Source organism: Martes martes, assembly GCF_963455335.1.
Source record: "Martes martes genome assembly, chromosome: 16".
Taxonomy (NCBI): domain Eukaryota; kingdom Metazoa; phylum Chordata; class Mammalia; order Carnivora; family Mustelidae; genus Martes; species Martes martes.
This window is the reverse complement of record NC_137904.1, coordinates 40,263,161-40,282,049: the sequence shown is the minus strand read 5'-3', so window position 1 is coordinate 40,282,049 and position 18,889 is coordinate 40,263,161. Positions and strand designations below refer to the sequence as shown.

The following is an 18,889-nucleotide window of genomic DNA, read 5'->3' as shown; positions in this document are numbered from 1 at the left end:
CCTCTATCCAGAATGCCTTTCTTTCCCCTTTGTAAATGACTAATCTCTCCAAGTCGAATTTAAATGCTTCTTCCTCCCCATTTTCAATGTGTAAATCTCTTGCTGCTGTAATTACCTGCCTTTCTCACTAGACTCTGAGTCCCAAGAGGGCAGCACTCAACTGTGATATTCACCTTGGCAAGCCTGGTGTCTAGGCAGTGCCCAGCAAATAGTAGGTGCTTAATAAGTGAAAAAGGAATGAATGAACTGTATCATGATCCAGATAAAATGGCCTCAATGATTTTTACTTCCCTTTGCTAAGATTCTACGCTTAACAAGTGACCTTCTGCTTAATACAACACAGTAGTTACAAGCTGCACGATCTCAGGCAAGTTATTAAAAAAAAAAAAAACAAAACTCTGTGCCTCAGACTCCTCACCTGTAAAATACAGGTAAGAATACTTCCTTCATAAGGTTATTATGACGATCAAATGACTTATATACATGTAAAATGCTTAGAGCAGGGCCTGGAACACAGTAAGTCCTCGGTAAACATTAGCTATTATTAGCTTTTGCTAATAATACCCTGACACTAGAAGGGGAATGGACTGAGCAGACATACATTTTCTATGTACGTTAGACCACCCTTTGGTGAAAATTAGTAAAATGGCATTCCTGGGGAACTCAGTCAGTTCAGCATTGGGACTCTTGATTTCGGTTCTGGTCATGATCTCAGGGTCCTGAGATCCAGCCCCATGTTGGGCTCTGCACTGGGAATAGAGCCTACTTAAGATTCTCTTTCTCCCTCTGCACGTCACCCCCCCCCCCATAAATAAATGAATAAATAAATAAATAAATAAACAGATATAGATAGATAGATAGATAGATAAAATAGCATGCTGGTTTATCTGTCCGCCCCTTGGGAGTTTGTGTAGCACTTTTCCCTGAGGCCAATCAACTCTGGTGACACTGAAGAAACAGTTCACTTGCAAAACTTTAGAATGTATCCTGAATCCTGAAGGCCCCATCCCATCCAAAGCATCCTGAGAGGGCTTGTCAGAAGAGCTAGTTGGTCACCTTATGACATCTTACCTTGGTTCTCTCTAAAACACAACATTTTGGTCAAAGGCAGTACAGTTCAGTGAAAAGAATATGATGCTAGATGAGAGACACTTTAAAGTATGCAACTGATTAGCTGTGAACCTGACTGTGCACTTTATGAAGTTTTTATTTTAATTCCACTGAATTTAGCCCACAGCGTTATATTAGTTTCAAATGTACAACGTAGTGATTCAACACTTCCACACAACACCCTGTGATAATTGTGTACTTTAAATAGAGTCTGAGTTACAAAAAGTACTAGTCAGTTCTCAATTATCCATACAAAAGGAGGTAAAAAGTAGCATAAGTAATTCAAAACAGAGAGTAAAAAACAAATCTTTAACTTTTTACTTTGGAATGTATTATGTAATTTTCCTATAGATTGATATCCAAAATTGTATCTGGGCTAACCTAATAATAAAATGTAGGTACACAGCATGGCCATACATTAATGTCATCATGGGAATGAATTCAAAATAAAAGGAGGAGGCCAGCATGAAATAAATTCCTATGGATAATAACAGGAAGATCATTTAAAACTGACTATTATTATATAATAATTCCTCTCAACCTCACAGCATCCTCTTAAGGCTCAATCTTAGCCATGAAATTCTTTCAAATGAAAATCTCTAAATGTCATTCAGAAATAAAAGGTGAGAACAACTGAGTTCCCACAGGTGAATCATTCTAGAACTGGGGAGCCAGGAGACAATCATCTAACTGAAGATTTTTGCTCTCACAGATGTGGGGGTGCATTACTGTGCCTGAGGAGCTAGAAGCGGGTATCAGCCTAACTGCAGGCCAATCTGTTGTAAAACCCAGGTTTTCTTGAAAGGTTCCCTATCAACCTCAGCACCAGAAAGTATTTCAGCGACCACCCTATCTAAACTCTTTGATTCTATAGAAGAAACTGAGATCCACATCTGTGAAACCACATAATAAATATTTAAGTACTGGGAAGTTCACCGCTTTATATATTTATGATATAATTGACATATAACATTGTATTAGCTTTAGGTGCATAATGATTTAATATATGTGTAATAAAACAAAATGATCACCACAATGTTAGTTAATGTGAATGATGACACGTTACAAAGATTTTTTTTCCTTGGGATGAGAACTTTAAAGATCTATAGAAAGTTCATTACTTAAATAATACACTTACATAAATAAATAACATTCTCCTACACTTCTTGTAAGAAAGAGACTTTAATGCATTCAGTTTAAATTGGGCCACATCTATGTATCTGCTCTATCTTCCAGTTCTATACCGAACAACTTCAGATGTGCTAAGAATAAAATCAGTCCTCTGGAATATAACTGAACTCCCATACAAGCCTCTCCACTACACCACCACACGAAGCCTTCTTGCCAATTAGTCTGTCGGTTAGGCTGTAAGCCTGTGTGTCAGCTCATACACACAGTCACGTGCCTTCCTCAAATCTGGTCATACGATTCTGAAAGCCAGGAATATACTCCTACCTCTTATTTGAATATTACCCTTCTGGATCCAGATCAAGTTCTACTTTGCCTTCAAGCCTTTCCTGATCACCCCAGCTCCCTCTGAATTCCTATCATACTTACTGTTACCTTCTCGGCAGTTAACAAAGGTTACTTAGAATCCCGTACCTGATAATTAATGTAGGATGCCCAGCACTGTAATTCTGTGTATGTCTCTCCCTATCCCCAAATTCTCTTTAGGTAGGTCTAGTGAGACCTAAGGATAGGTACTTAAGAAACAAAACAACTTATCAGATGGAAAGGGGGAAATGGCTGACAGAATAATAGATTCTTTCCTTCATTAAAATGTTCTTTAATGCTGCTTAAGTATCTTTGCAACTGTAAAAATATCTGAAGAATAATTAGGAAAAAATGGAACACTGCAGACCCTTTAACACAGAAATCCCATTTCCATTTCCAGAATCCACCCTAACGAATCAATCTGATCAGTGTATAAATATTTATGTATCAGGATGCTCATCAGAGCATAATTTACAAGCAAAAACTGGAGAAAAAGGAAGTTCATTTGTAGGGAACTGACCAAATAATGATGCATTCGTACAACAAAACTCTGTAGAGGAATTCTTTTTTTTTATTTTTTATTTTTGTTTTATTTTTGTTTATTTTTTTAAAGATTTTATTTATTTATTTGACAGACAGATTACAAGTAGGCAAGAGAGCCAGGCAGGGAGAGAGAGGAGGAAGCAGGCTCTCCATGAAGCAGAGAACCCAATGTGGGGCTCGATCCCAGGATCCTGGGATCATGACCTGAGCCGAAAGCAGAGGCTTTAACCCACTGAGCCAGCCAGGCGCCCCTGTAGAGGAATTCTATGTAGTTATTTTAAAAGATTATTTTTAGTGGCATGTGATGTTTTAAGTTTTTCTTTTTTTTCTGTTTTTCTATTATTTTAAAATCAGAAAAAGGAAATCTTTTCATTCTGAATAAAAATACAGCATAGATTTTGCAATCACACACATCTCGTTTTAAGGACTACATAGTGCATTACTCACATTTACTGCTGTCACCACCACTTAAGGAGTGATGCACCAGCTTGTGAAGAGAAGTAGTCCCTAACAAGCCACCAGGGTCAACATGCAGTTCATTTCCCTGCTGTTTCCATGTTGTTTCTTCAAGCCAAAAGTTTCTGAAATAATTTACCAGCAGCTTTCAAAAAGGAAGCTTCTCATCCCTAAGCGGTGACAGGAGGGCTATGAGTCAGGTTATCACCAAGTTGAGCTATATTCCAAAGGTCGACCATCACCTCCACCACCACTCCATCATCAGACCACCAACTTGGAGGGGGGCTATCCCTAACTGAGCCTTTCCGGTCAACAGATTTGAGTCCTGGGGAGCATTAAGACCAACATGGTCCTCGGTGTCTTTGTGTGGACAGAACTGCAACAGTCTGTGGCTCCCGTCGCCATTCTACTTCAGATTCTCATCCACACTCTCTACCAAAGCAAGGATCTCTTGGAATATTCTCTACTCCCCAGATACCAACTTCTGAAGTTGTTTCTCTGAACTCCTATTGCCTCTTCCAAGGAGAAAAGAAGAGTCAAGATGAAAAAGTGCAAAAGCTCTGAAGGAAGACTTAGCTGGATATATTGGAAAAATAAAAAGAAAGCCAGGGCAGCTTGATCATGGTAAACAAAGGAAAATACCGTACACGAAGCAGGCAGGAAGCACATCACAGAGGCCCTAACAGGTTATGATAGAGACTTAGGATGTTTATTTTCATAAAGTTTGCCGCTCCCATGGTGAATCAATTTTATATAAATGAGACCTAGATCTATCTTTCAAACCTCATCTGCTCTTTGAAAACCCAGTGCAATAGATTCAACTGCCTGCCTGCCAGGCAGCCTCTCCTAAATGTCAATACATGCAAAGCCAAACACTATCTTTTTTTCCAAAGCAGCTCCTCCTGACTATTTCATATCTGCTAACAGACCGATCATTCACCCAGGCTTGCTATCCCAAAGCTGTCTTGCGTTCCTGGCCTACTGTCCGCCCCCACTCCTTACAGGCTCCCCGGGGCCTCAAGTCTCCAACTTACTCTCTTTTCTCTTCTCTAGTCCCACCGCCACGATCCCAGTTCACACTAGCACCAATCCCTGTGCAGTTTGCTGGAACAGGCGAACCAGTTTCCACACCTCCAGCTCTTTCCATCAAATCTATCCTACGTGATGTCATTTAGATGCTTTGAAGACCATCATAAGCACATGATATACAAATTTATTACCTCAAGTTCTGACTTCACTTCAAGCCGCACTCATAGCTCTGCCTACTTAACGTATTTATACTTAGCCATGTTCGCATCTCAAATTTAACATGTCTAAAATTGAACTCCTGATTTCTGATCTTCCCTCCAAATCCCACACCTCCCCCTCCCATTCTTATCTCCCACTCCCATCTCCGTAAGCGGCACCTCTCCACATCCAACTGCTTGAGCCAGAAAGCCGGGAGTCAGTCTTGACACTCTTCTTCCTCAACCCCCACATCCAATCTATAATTAAATGGATTCTTTCTTTAACATACTTCTCAAATCCATCTCCTTTTCTCCACTGCCTCTGCCACTGAGTCCCACCTGCAAAGATTCTTAATTCCAGTGGCATGAGGGGCAGCCCAGGCACGGGGATTTGTAAAAGCTCCTCGGGTAATGCCAACACGCAGCTCTGGGCAAGAACCACTGCTGTGCAGGTTCTGGACCATTAGCCTCTCTGAACCCACTTCAGCTACTTTCTCCCTTGCTCCCTCAACTCCAGCCATGCTGGCCTCCCTCCTTGTCCTTGAACACGCCACACACATCACTCATGGCATTTGCCTTTGCTCTGGTTCACTCCTTCAGGTTCTACAGATATCTACTCAAATACCACCTTTGTAGTGCTTTAGGGAGACTTTCCATGGCTATTCCACTTAAAACTGTGGAATCCACATCCACCCCAACATAGCCTATCTGTTTCTTGGGCTTTATTTTCCTCCTTGGGACATACTGACTTCAAACATATCAGATAATTTATTTATCTTATATACTGCCTGAATATGCACTTCATGAGAGCTAGGATTTTTGTCTCTTTTGTTCCTTATATATCCCCAGTACCTAAAACAGCATCTGGCCCAAGGGAGGCACTCAGTTAGTATCTAACTTCCCCAGCAAGGCCTTCCCAGATTCCTCCAACTAAACTGAAGTATCCCATTATTCCCCAATAGGAATTTATTCCTTTCCTTCATTAATAATTTGTCATTACATTTGTGTTTATTTGTTGACACTCCTTTCCTAGACTGGAAATTCCATAAAAATAGGGATTTTCTATTTGGTTCACTATTATAGACACTGTTTTTCATGCTTAAGTGGCACAGAGTAACTATTTTAAAAAAACAGTCAACAAATGAATTAATGAATGAGGTTGAATACATTTTCTGAAAGCACACGTTGATCGTGTTACTTTTCCAATCAAAATCTCTCAGAGTCTCTCCATCACTTACCACATTAAAGCCTAGCTGTCTGGTCTTGATAGAAGACCTTCCATGATCAGGGCGGATTTCTCTCCTATCTTATCTCCTATTCTCTCAGGCATCTTTTGCTTCAGCTACACTGCACTGTTCATTATTTCCAGTACACACCCTATACTAACAAACACCACATTTCCCCACCTCCACATTTTTGCTCATGACATTCCTTCTGCCTGAATTCCCTTCCCATCTCTGCCAATCAAAATTCCAGCCTTCAAAATACCTACCCTTCAAACCCCAGCTCAAAGGTAACCTTCACAAAGACAGTCCTGACTCCCACCCCAACTTCCCCAACTAAATGATCCTCTTCCTCTTATAAACACCAAAATATGTAATAGCGGTTTAATTCTCCACTCATTTCACCACATACCCCTTCCTCACCTTTCACAAAACCTCTCGTTTGTAGTTACTCAGTAGATATTTCTTGAAATGAAGTCAGTTAATACCACTTCTATCTCTGTCATAAAGCATATTTAAATGGGGATGGGAGGTGGGGGGACAGCGGTTCTCTTTAGCAAGACCTTTAATAACCAAAAGATATTAAGGAACAGCAGATTTCCAGCCTTAACCTCCCCTTCTCTGGCTTTTCTGCAAAGACAAGATCTTCCCAAATTTTTGGATCTCAAATTTTTTAATGTATTCAACTGCTTCAAAAAAATGTTAAGCTGCACATGCTACTACCAGGACAGAAATCCCATAAAATATATTAAACTGGGTTATTTTAAGATTATTACATACTTGAAAGAGTATCTGACTGAAAACTCTGGATACCTTAAACTCTGCTGTTTGAAAATGATCATGACTAGGAAAACATTTCTGTTCAACAAGAAATCTGAAACTTTTAAAGTATTCCATTCATTTCCACATCATGTTAAAAGATGGTGAAGAACAGTAGTAGCAATGCAGTAAAATCCTACCATGAAACACTTGTATTTCAAGTAACAGGCCTTTGTTTCCCTACCCACACCCTCTCATAAGGCTGTGGTTCCCAAAATGTAGTCCACGGATCCCTGGAGGTCCATCTCAAGGAGTCCATAAAGTTGAAACTATTTTCATAATACTAAGAAATCTTCTGCCTTTTTCACTACATTGACATTTGCACTAGTGGTACAAAATCAACAATGGGTAAAACTACTGGTGCTTTAGCATAAATCAAGGTAATGGTATCAAACTGTACTAGAGTCCAGTGTCCTTCACTATCATATCCTGGTGATTTTTTTAAGTCAGTTTCACTTAAGAATGTTTTTGATGAAGCAATATATTTTCTTGATAAAATTAAAGCTTTTAATCAAAAATTAGAATTCTGAAAATCTTGTAGCTGCCTGACAGATTCCCAATACTTACAGACTTTCCTGATGAGATAAGTGATGATATTAACTAATGTGGTTTTTTGAGGGTTTTGTTTTGTTTTGTTTTGTTTTGTTTTTTAAAGCAGTCTCCATGTCCAGCAAGGAGTCCAATTCAGGACTTAAATCATGACCCTGAGATCAACACTTGAGCTGAGATCAAGAGTCAGTCTTAACTGACTGAGCCACGTGGGAGCCCCTAACATTTTTTTTTATATTGCATTATGAAATGTGCCATTTGCAAAATTTGCTTAACTCAATGAACCAGTATTTCCCAAACACCAAATGCATGTTATCAAATCACGAATGGGTAAAAAACCCATTCAAAGTGCAAGACAGACGAATGGATTTTAAAGTAACAGTAACATCAATGATTTCAGTTCCCACACTGCAACTTAACTTTTGTCAAGTTTTGGTGTAGTATCAGAGAAGTATATGCACAACTGTCCGAAAATACTCCTCCCTTTTCCAACTACATATCCCTTGTGGTTATATTTTCTTCAAATACTTCAATCAAAACTATCAATCACATCAGACTGAACCCACAAGTAGATATGAAAATCCATCTTCTCTTAAGCCAGATATTTAGGAGATTTGCAAAAGTGTAAAAAAAAAAAGCCATATTCCTCTAAGTTTTTGAAAAGTTATTTTTCATAAAGATATTTATGTTAACACGAGAAAGGTTTTTTAGGTAATTATTTATTTATTTTGGAGAGACAGAGAGATTGAAAGAGTGCATGCTCGCAAGTGGGCGGAAGCCGAGGGAGAGCATCTCAAGCAGACTCCCCGCTGAGTGCAGACCTCGAAGGGAAGCTCCATCCCATGACCTGAGATCATGACCTGAGCTGAAACCAAGAGTTGCATGCTTAACCAACTTAGCCACCAAGGCACCCCTAGGTAATTAACTTTTTTAAACTGTGTTTTTTTTTAAGATTTTTTTTATTTATTTGACAGACAGAGATCACAAGTAGGCAGAGAGGCAGGCAGAGAGGGGGAAGCAGGCTCCCCGCTGAGCAGAGAGCCCGATGCGGGGCTCAATTCCAGGACCCTGGGATCATGACCTGAGCCAAAGGCAGGGGCCCTAACCCACTGAACCACTGAACCCACCACCCAGGCGCCCCTTAAACTGTTTTTTACTTTAATTTCTAGTTTGGTAAATATCAATAGATATAAACCACATAAACAAAAGTTCTTATGGTACTCAATAATTTTTAAAAGTATAGAGCCATGAGACAAGAAAGTCTGAGAACCACTGCTCTAAGAGAATCTGTCTCTGATTCCAGCCACCGCCAAGATTGTTGTTTGTAGCAAATCTTCCTTTCCCCATCCTCAACCAGAGTTGAACCTAGGGCAGACATCTGGTCCAGGGAAAATCATGCCTTAGACTGGCCAAATCAGATATCATTCGGGAATCTGAATTAAGCCCCATGGATACTGAGGGCTATTTATGGCAGAACACTAGAGTCCACGAAGTCTTACTGCTGACGTTCTTGGAACTGTTTTGATTCCAGCCCTTTCTAAGGTCTTGTTGTTCAGCTTCTCCTTGGATTCTACTACAACTATTTCTTTTGGAAAAATCTTTTATATGTTACTTTAAATAGGTTTCTTTTCCTTATGATCAAGAAAGCCTTAACACCACAGAACTTCAATACTGTTACCATGAGTGTTTTATTCCGTGTCCTTATCTGAGACACCGTATTATAACAAAAGTTCTCCTTCATTTGAAGATCATATCCCCACATAAAATGAAAATCACTCCAACAAAACTAAAATCTGAAGGGAAATTAGAGCCTTATTCAGAACAAGAGACAAACTTAATGGTCAGCTGTTAGATTAAAGGAGGCTTGCTTTGTTGTTTTTTGTTTTGTTTTGTTCTGAAGAAGGCCATTATATATCATGTCAATACATTTTAGACAGCAAATGGCTTCATTAAAATATACTAGCCTGACAGTTTTTCAGGGAGGCTGATGAACAGAAAAAGAACAAAGTAGAGACTTGCCCTACTACATATGAACAATTATAAAGCTAAGATAATTAAGGCAGTGTCATACCAGTAGGAGATAGGCAAACAGACCAACATTACAGAACATGGAGCACAGAAACATGTAAATAACATTATAAAGTTGTAAGGGGCAGACATGACCGTTCGGTACACAATGCTGGGGAATATAAGACATAACTGTTCCCTCAAGATAGGGGAGGATTTCTTCATTAAGACACAAAAACACACAGGATAATGGAAAAATGTAATAAATCTGACTCTGTTAAAAGTTTAAAACTTAGTGTCAATAAAAGATAAAGTTAGGGGCGCCTGGGTGGCCCATTGCGTTAAGCCTCTGTCTTCGGCTCAGGTCATGATCTCAGGGTCCTGGGATCGAGCCCTGCACGGCGGGAAGCCTGCTTCTCCCTCTCTCTCTGCCTGCCTCTCTGCCTACTTGTAATCTCTCTCTCTCTCTGTGTCAAATAAATAAAATCTTAAAAAAAAAAAAAAGATAGAGTTAAAAAAAAATTTAAATACACCCTTAGGCTGACTACTATCAAAAAAACCTCCAGAAAATAAGAGTTGGTGAGGACGTAGAGCAGCTGGAGCCCCCGTGCACTGCTGGTACAAATGTAAAATGATGCAGCCATTACATCCAATGGTACGGCAGTTCCTCAAAGAAATTAAAAATAGAAATACCATATGATTCAGCAATTCCACTTCTGGGTATAGATCCAGAAGAACTGAAAGTGGGATCTCAAAAAGCTAGCCAAGCACCCATGCTCAGAGCGGCAGGATCCACAGTGGCCAAAAGGCAGAAGCGACGCAAGTGAACACCGATGGACAGATGAACAAACAAAATGGGGTGTATGTGCACAGCGGAATATTATTCAGTCTTAAAAAGGAAGGAAATTCTGACACGTGCTAGAACACAGATGAACCTCAAACACAGGACGCTACGGGATGTAAGCCAGATACAAAGGACAAATACCACATGACTCCACTCATATTAAGTAACTAAAGTAATCAAAACGAGAGAAACAGAAAACAGTACCTGTTTCTACATACCAACAACTGTGTAAACCTTAAATTAAGGAGCTGAATGATTACATACATTTTTCTTACAGACAGACAGACAGATATACTAGAGAAGAGAATTAGAGGCTTTTCAGAGAACTACTGCAAGCCCTTCTCTAATGAAGCTAGTGCCTCAGTAGGAAGATTTGTGCCAAGAGCTTCTTAGAAACAAATGGTCAAGAAGAAAGGTCTTCACAGTCAAGTAAGGGTTACTGTCTGAACGTTTAACTCCCACTCTGAGGTCTGCTCCCAGCTCTCCCCAAGCGGCATGACCAGCTTTGCCACACAGAGCAGCTAGGCAACTCCTGCCAATTCTATTAAAACGTGACTACAGTTGTAAGAATGAAGGCCCAGGCATTTCCTGGAGAGATTAAACTTCAGAATCTTTTTTCCTATAATGGGAGCTTGTCAAAAACAAAAGAAGCTATTGGATCTTAGTGGCAAATGTGTCAGCATAGCCTTTCAGAGTGATTCACCAGGCCTGCAAACAAACACACAAAAAAAACAGGTATGCTTCCCTGAATACACAACCAGAATTTAATATGGAGCCAGTATTGTCCTGAAACCAGGTTGAGAATAACCTCATCAAGCCTGGAAGTAAACACGACAAGACAGTAAAAAAATAAAAATAAACAGAATTTCAGATACGTATTACAATACTGTTATTATCAGGCCTTGAGTAACTTGAAATCAGTAAGATTACTCCAAACACCACTACATGGTAAGAGTCTAATAAAACATTTTCTACTAAGGCAGGAATTAGTCCAAGCCCTAAAACCAGCTTTAGAATGCAGTTCTACTGCACCTTTTGTTTGTATTAACTTTCATTAGTGTGATGGATTTTAAGAAAACACGGTAGATGTGCCAACATTTCTCCTGAGTCTACAGTACATGACAGAAATCCACAGGATTCAGCACTATGCCAGACCCTGAGTTAAGACAGCTAGATATCAGAGTTCATGGCCTATCTGAAAAATTTCTCTAATTAAGAACAATTTGTCTCATTCCTTTTTTTTTACGATGAAAATCTAGTGATAATGAAAAAAATATGCTATCACAGCATAATTTTACGTAACGCTCTAATTGTGTGGAGAACTGTGTAGAAACGAGGAAAAGGGAGGAAAGAAACACACACTTGTGCACGAACACACTAAGATGCTTTTACAGAACACTCAAACCCTACATCTCCAAGAAAGCTCATAAACACAATTTTCATCTCTAAATTCCATTTTGTGTACCTTTCGTCTTGGAAAAAAAGCCAGGCTGCTCATGAGAGAAGAAATTCCCGGTCTCTTCTACAGCTAACCTTACACTGGGGAGGTGGGGGGAAGCAATGCTGTCTTAGAGGTACTACCTGTCTTTCACAAAGAGTATTCAAAACAAGGAATCTGTGAGGTCTAAGATCCAGAATCCAACAATGTCAGTGGCACAAAGGTGAGTCAAACACTAGGTGCATTGTGTTAGAATAAAGGCACCTTCAGTTTTTAGATGTTGGCTCCAGAAGTTCCATGATGAACAACATAATAAAAGGGAAGATGTGATATACATATAAATCCTACATATGGGTGTATATACACAGACGTGTATGTATCTCTCTCTCTCTCTCACACACATACACACACACACACAAACATACAGATGGTTGCACAACTAGAACAGGAAAAACACAAAGTGAGGCAGGAACTGCTTGTACCAGAGGGCAAGGAAGCACTCATACATCAAGCTTAAAAGGTCTGCACATGCCAAATATGGAATATTTGGGGCTTCAAAAAATGTCTATAATTATTGGTAACATGTAGAATAAATTCAGGTCCTGAATCTACAATGATACTAAAACAAAGAAAGTGAGAAAAAGAAACAATTCATTTGCCACCATTAGAAGTGATTATTATACCATCCATTTACACAGGAAATTGTTGAAAGGAAAATTAAGAATTTATCTAACTTTTGATAGAAATTATAATTATTCCTAACTGATAAGGGAAATCTTTACAGAAGACTAAAGGCTAATCAATGTAAAAGGGACAGCAGAATTGGAAAATTAGCACTTTGCAACAACCAAAGAAACAACTGGTTCAGACAAGGATCCCTATCATTAGGTGACAGACTGCTGGAGAAGTGGAATAGCATAGTTCCAAAGTGTCACCACTCTACAGATTACTTACTAACTACAAAGGGAAAAAATGTCTACACTGGGGATTTGGTATTTATCATTTTAAAGAAATGATCAAACAAACAAACATCATTAATAATGAGATATTATGACATTATTTCTCTTATTGTGACCCAATGGGAGGTACAGAGCAACACCTATGAAGAATTCTTACCAAAAGTATTTAATCTGAATCTAATCAGGCCATAGACTTAAATGTCAGTTTATAGGAAATACAAGCATAAAGGAACCAATTAAATGAAACTGTGAAGAAATAATCAGAAAATTCTAGAAGTGATATATTCAGTAAGACAAATGGCTTGGTCTCTTCATAAAGGCAATTTCTTATGGCTTCTAAATAAACTGCTCTAAATTTAAAAAGACTAAAGATACATGTCTGGAGAAAAATCTGAACATTAAATGGATATTAGATAGTTTTAGGATATTACTGTTAATTGCCTTAACTAAGACAATGTATTCTAAGAACAATTAAGCAAAACAATCTCTTTAAAAAGATGCATCTAAAGTGTTTAAGTATGAAAGTATTAAGATGTCACGATGTCTACAATATAAAAATTTACACGTTATATATAGAAACACAAGTGCACATATATACATAAAGTATATACAGCAAAATGTAAACTATGGAATCTAAGGGATAACTGGTATAAAGGTGATAACTGTACTATTCTTTTAATTTTTCTGTATGTTTAAAATTTTTTACATAAACAGTTATAAAACGGGGGGTGGCGAAGGGCTCAAAATGCACTTCCTCCAGGAAGGCCTCCGAAAGGAACTCTCCTCTAAACCTTATCACTCTCTTACAAAGTCCTCTCAACATGGAACACAGTGTATTGCGTTCCCATTCTAAGTATTCACTTACTATTTCACATATGCAGTAGATTTGGTTTTCTAACAAGACAGTGAGCTCCTTCAGGCCCAGGCATTTTTAAGTTATTTTCCATTTCCTCACAACTCACAGCGAAACAGTCTACAATCTAGGAGACTTTTAAAAAGTACTAGTACCAATATCTTACGAAAGCACTCAGTAAAGCACCTCTAACTAACTGGGTTAGCTTTTTCAGCTCCTCAACAGAATGGCAGTTTGCTTGTACAAACAACTTTGAGTCAAAGCTATCAAAAGGAGATCCTAAAACTTCGCTTATGGGCTTACAGAATTTTGCAGAGAAAATAGCATCTAGGAGTTAAAGGAAGCATAAGTTTTACATGTCTTCTGAGGAGTGTCATGGGTTTGCTGTGTTATTCAGACCTGTGACTTTATTCTCACGACATTATTCTTTAGTGGAACACTATTTTCCACCACCACTCCCATCTGCAAACAGACAGTATTTATCCACAACTCTTGGGTATAACAAAGCTTAATGAGCTACATAATGAACTTAAAATCTTAGATAAAAGACTGTACAAAGAAAAAAAAAAAACATTTTGGTAATACAGTGCTGGTGAGGAGAAAGGCAGACTCACACAACTCCTGGCAGGAATATAAATTTGTACAACCTCTATGGCAAGCAATTCAGCAGTATCTAACAACATTAAAAATGCATACATCCTCTAATCCCTCACTTCTGCTAGGAATTTACCCAAAAGATACCCATGTACCTAAAAAGCTCATACAAGGAATTAGTTGTAGCGCTGGAAACAACCTAAGTATCCAATGATAAGAGCTGGCTGAATGATGGTACATCTGTATAAGGCAGTATATGTCATCTTTCAAAAAGGAAGAGGTTTTCTGACTCTATGGAATGATGGCCAAGATTTACTAAGTGACAAAAGCAAAGTGCAGAATAATGGCTATAGTATCTTACCATTTGTGTAAAACAGTAAATAAAAACAAAAACTTAAAAGTTGTATATGCTTATAAAAGCACTATCTCTGGAAGGGTAAACAAGATAAGGGTCACAACAGTTTACTTTGTGGAGGGCTTAGGAGGGTTTAACTAGATGGACGAAAAGAGGACAGAGATTTTTCTCTTCCCGTGTACCTTTTGAATTTTGTTTCATATGTGTTACCCATCTTATTTTTTAAAATATTTATTTATTTTAGAGAGCGAGAGAGAGTGAGCACAAGGTGGGGAGAAAGGGAGAGAGTCTTCAGCAGACTCTTGAGCTGAGCGCGGGGGCCCCACGTGGGACTTGATCTCAGAACCCTGAGACCACCGACCTGAGACAAAACCAAGAGTGGGATGCTTAACCAACTGCACCGCCCAGGCGCCCCATGTGTTACCCATTTTAAAGAGCCTTTTTAAACATGGCTCTGCACCAATACAAATCAGTGATACTCCTCTTAATCTTAAAAGCAATCATGCCTTCACACCATAACAATTTTTGAATAAGGCTTCCATAAATTCAGCCAGATGAAATGCTTCCAGATAAAAACAAAGCATCACAGATGACAGAAACCTCCTGAGAAATGGCTACTTATTTCTTACAAGATTTTTACCAGAACCTGATGCGAGTCTGGACACAGGCAACACTGATCATCTTCCAGTTCACTAACCACTATGAAGAACTCTACCAGAAGTCACCAAAGCGCCAACGGACACCTACCATCCCCACCCTAAGTGTGGAGCTGTCCCAATAACTTAATAGTCCTCAGTTTTCACACATGGAAAACAAGATAAGTCTCCAGCTCTTTCCTGGAAATGGGATGATATATGCCCTCCCCAAATTCCTGTGCTGCTTCTGTGTCATCTCTTGGGTCCCACTGTAACCATGGCAACAGAAAACAGCACAAAAGACATCTGAAACATCCAAAGGCCAGGGTTAAAAGGGGAAATGAAAAAAAAAAAAATATATATATATATACTTTAAGGCCCCAAAACATAAGGTCCTACAGTTAAGAATGGCAGCCAAAAAAGCCTTGTTAGAATACCAAAGAAAGAGCACAAAGGGAAGAAAATAGAAAATAAAATATCACCCATCCCCAGTTATTCAGATAGGAAACCGGTTTGTCAAAGATAACTGAAAAACAAACAAAAACCTACCCCCGCCCCCAACAATTCAGTTATTCATTTCATTGCTATTCAGTAAACCTTCTGTCTGTAAGAATTTATCATTTCCTCACCCTGTTCTGATGTCAGAGGGAAGAAGCATCCAAGTATCCAAGAGTGGCCATATAGCAGCAAATTAAGGACCATGAAGAATCTGCCAGCTGAAAACCTACGTCCTGGATCACTTAAATAATACTGTACTTTAGAGTTCCTTATTTTATACTGCTCTTCATTATTTGCAAATGAGCAAGAAACATCACTCCCACTGCTTAAAGTTAAAAACTCCACAGGGTAAGTTATGCCCCACTAGTAGTTTCAGATTGCTTTTGTTTTCGTGTGATGTTCACAGAGCATCAATAATGTACAGCTAAAACGAAAGTGCTAAAGTTTTTTTTTTAAAGGAAGATCTTTTACAAAAAAAAGAGGCAAATAGGTCACACAAAGTAGGAGGGCTAGAGAGGAGAGAACCCTGATGTCTTGATTTACAGTTACTGCTCTAAGCCTTACACTGTGTTCTCTATCTCTACCTTATCTAGTTCTACAAAGGTAGTTAAGAATTTTACTAAAAGGTAGTCCTTACTTTCTTTTTTGTGACCCTTAGCCCTCCTTAGAAAAGCCACCAAAATCCCCTGCCAGAATAATTGAATGGGTTGGGGCACCTACTCCTAAGTTTAGGGGATGCTTGTATTAAAAGTACAGCATGACTGTGGGAGGAAAGAAAAGTAATCCTGGAACTAGAAGTTGCAGTGACAGTTTCAAAAGAAGGGTCAGCGTGGGGCACGTTGGCTCTGGAAGGCGTTAGTAGCCTGGGAGTCTCTAGGGCAACATCAGATGCAAATACTGCTTTGTCAGTAGGTCCGTCAAATAATTTAAACGCTCCGTTTAGGATAGGAGCAACAGGCGCACTATCTGGCAGCCCACTGTCTGCGAAGAAGGCGGGCGCGTGGTCAAGGGGCTCTTTATCCCGCAGGTCCCTGCAACACAGCGATGCGCATGCGCCCCGGGGGCAGCGAACAAGCACCCCTAGCTCTTTCACACTCGCGCATGCGCAGTCACCCATCTCGCCGCAGGCGACAGCTCACTATTTGGCAAGGGGGATGGGGCTGGGAAAATGATGGGGGGGCTGAAGGCAGGGGGCGCATTTGTGTCTCCTGAATGCTTGGGATTGGGGAAGGAACGGTTGATTAGGCTCTGGCATTCCCAGGCCACGTAACCCAGGATGTGGGATATGGAACAGAGAAGAGTATGTGAGTGGCGGGGGGGGGGAGTTGGGGGTCAGTCACCTCTTAAGGGAGGCGCCCCCCACACTCCCACAGGACAACCCTCTCCCTTGACTCTCCTCCCCCCACTCACCTGAGAACGGCGGCGACAGCTGCTGGTCCCCGTCCCCCTGCGCTCGCTTCATACTGTCCGCAACATCCGGGACCTGCGGGACCGCCGATACACAAATACACACACACTCGGAGCGCGCACACTCACACACACACACACACCGACACACACCGGCCGGGGCGTCATGGCGTCAGCACGTAGACGCAGCGAGCGCGTACCCGCCGGGCCCCACCCCGCGCGGCCTCCGCCCCTCTTCTCCCCTCCCTGAGTTCTCCTGCCCCTCCTCCCTCTTCCTCAAGACTCTGCCTACCTCCCTTACTGCGCGTGCGTCCCGCCGGCTCCACTGGGCCGGGGGATTTGAGGGGAAGGAGGGGCTTGACTAGAAAGAGGCGGGAACGCGGAGGGGGTTGCACGCCCGGCGCGGCAGGCTAAGCGGAGGTGCGAGGACCGAAAAGAGGCCTACCAAGGGTGGGGTGGGGGAGTTGGGGGAGTGGGGGTGGGGGGTTAGGGGGGTCGGGGTGGGCAGCGTAACAATAAGGGCATTGAACAATAGCAGTTTATATTTGCAAGAAGTGTATGGATTACCGACACCTTTAAGTCGCATTCCCTCACATTTTCTGAAAGCTTTGTGTCAGTAAACTATTTTTTGGATTTTATGATAAGTATAAAGACTTTTAAGTCACCTATATTTTGTCATTTGAAAACAAAACCAAGGACCATCCTCTTGGGGGAAGGCGGGCATGTGGGTGGCTTAACTGAAAGGGATTTTATTCAGTGACAACTTGTTGTCTTGGACACCCAGGTCCCCAGCTGGCCTCACATCCTGGCTCCCAAGGGCCATCAGTGACTCCTGGGTTGAGTAAAAGAAAAAAAGCCTCCAGCATCTTGGCCCTTGGAGGAAAAAAAAAAAAAAAAAGTCATCCCCATGTTAGAGTGATAATGTCAGTGGTGGGATATTTGTGGGTTTTTTTTTTAAGATTTTATTTATTTATTTGACAGACAGAGATCACAAATAGGCAGAGAGGCAGGCAGAGAGGGAGGAGGAAGCAGGATCCCCACTGAGCAGAGAGCTCCATGCAGGGGTCTATCTCAGGACCCTGGGATCATGACCTGAGCCCAAGGCAGAGGCTTTAACCCACTGAGCCACCCAGGGGCCCCAATGGGATATTTGTTATTGCTATGATCCTTTCCTTTAGCTTAAACTTTCAAAAAATCGTTCCTACAGGGTCAAACCAAATAATCCAGAGCAGGTTTTGTCTCTTTTCCACACTGAGACAGTATCATTACACAGATACACACTCAAATGTCAGAGGCATTGGACCCAAAAGAGCAGCCAGGTGAACCTGCAGGTCATAGGGTTATGAAGGGTGGGTCCTGCCTTGGGAACAGCTTCCGGAAGCTTTGCTGTCATGGGACTGTCTCCAGGAGACTGTGCTCACTTGTCTCCTGCCCCATGCGTCCTGGCACCAGGTGGCCAGTGAATCTGTTCATTAGGGAAGGCTGAGAGCCCGTGAGCAAAGCCACAGGGGTTTGGAAAGAAACCCGTGATGGTGCCAGGCTGCCTTCCACTTTCAAGCACATGAGCATGCCCTACAATCCCACAATTTAGAATGTCCTAGGAAAGCCCTCCAAGCTCCTAGAGCTTGCTCCGACTGTATTTCAGACAACATGATCAAGAAATGGGGATCCTCACTTCTGCCATGATGTGAGTGCTGGGCCTACCTTGATTAAAACAAAAAAAGCTTTTGTCACCTAGTAGGCTGATGCTTGAAACTTTCCAGTGAGGTTCCGCTCATCCTCATCCTCAGTAAACATTCATTCCTTTAGCTGAAGCCAGCAAGGTTTTCAGTTCTTGTGAAAATTCAGAGTGTCGCGTGGGTAACCAGGTAACCCAGTT

At 40.8% G+C, this 18,889-nt stretch overlaps 1 protein-coding gene across 2 annotated transcripts in view; it reads right to left on the bottom strand.

Annotated features, from left to right (window-relative positions):
* Positions 1 to 17,300, bottom strand: part of SPOP (speckle type BTB/POZ protein) — a 64,729-nt gene extending 47,429 nt beyond the window's left edge. Inside the window, exon 1 of one of the 2 annotated variants that reach the window (XM_080827196.1) lies at positions 17,014 to 17,300. The gene's annotated coding sequence lies outside the window, so the exon portion shown is untranslated. The remainder of the gene's footprint in view (positions 1 to 17,013) is intronic. The other variant, XM_080827197.1, reaches the window with a different exon arrangement.
* Between the last annotated feature and the right edge of the window lie 1,589 nt (positions 17,301 to 18,889).